Genomic DNA, 558 nt, shown 5'->3' on the forward strand with positions numbered 1-558 from the left:
TCTTACTGTCCACCTACAAAACTTACAGGAGGACTAAATTTAGGTTCCAGCTGACGGATCTACCTTTCCCATGATCTCATCAGTCAAACAAAAGATTGCAGAAGGAAGAGGAGACGGGGGGAAAGGTGGGCGGAGGGGGTTGGGAGGGGTTTGGGGGGGGGTGGGGGGCTGGGGCGTGGTGCAATGAACGTGAAGAGAAAGAAAATGAGCGTGCGGAAGAAATAGAGAAAGAAAGGAACAAGAAAGAAGGGAGTGCGAGGATCTGAGGGATTGGGGGTTAGGGGGGCGGGGGAGGGGGGGGAGTAGGAGGAGTTGGGATGGGGAGGGAGGGGGAGGGACGGGGGGGTGGGATCGTGAAGGAGCGGGGAGGGGAGGGGAGGGGAAAGGAGGGAGAGGTACTATCCGGTTCATGATACGTCCTTTATCATTTATTATTCTGCGCGTGCTGTGTATATTGTGGTGGCGGGGAAGTTCGTTTGCTGACAGCTGGGAGGTATAGTTTTCCTCATTCTTTATAGGTTTTCTGTTCTTGTTGGGGTTTTTTGTTTGTTGTTGTTG

The sequence above is a fragment of the Babylonia areolata genome, chromosome 29 (assembly GCF_041734735.1).
Source record: "Babylonia areolata isolate BAREFJ2019XMU chromosome 29, ASM4173473v1, whole genome shotgun sequence".
NCBI classification, from domain to species: Eukaryota; Metazoa; Mollusca; class Gastropoda; order Neogastropoda; family Buccinidae; genus Babylonia; species Babylonia areolata.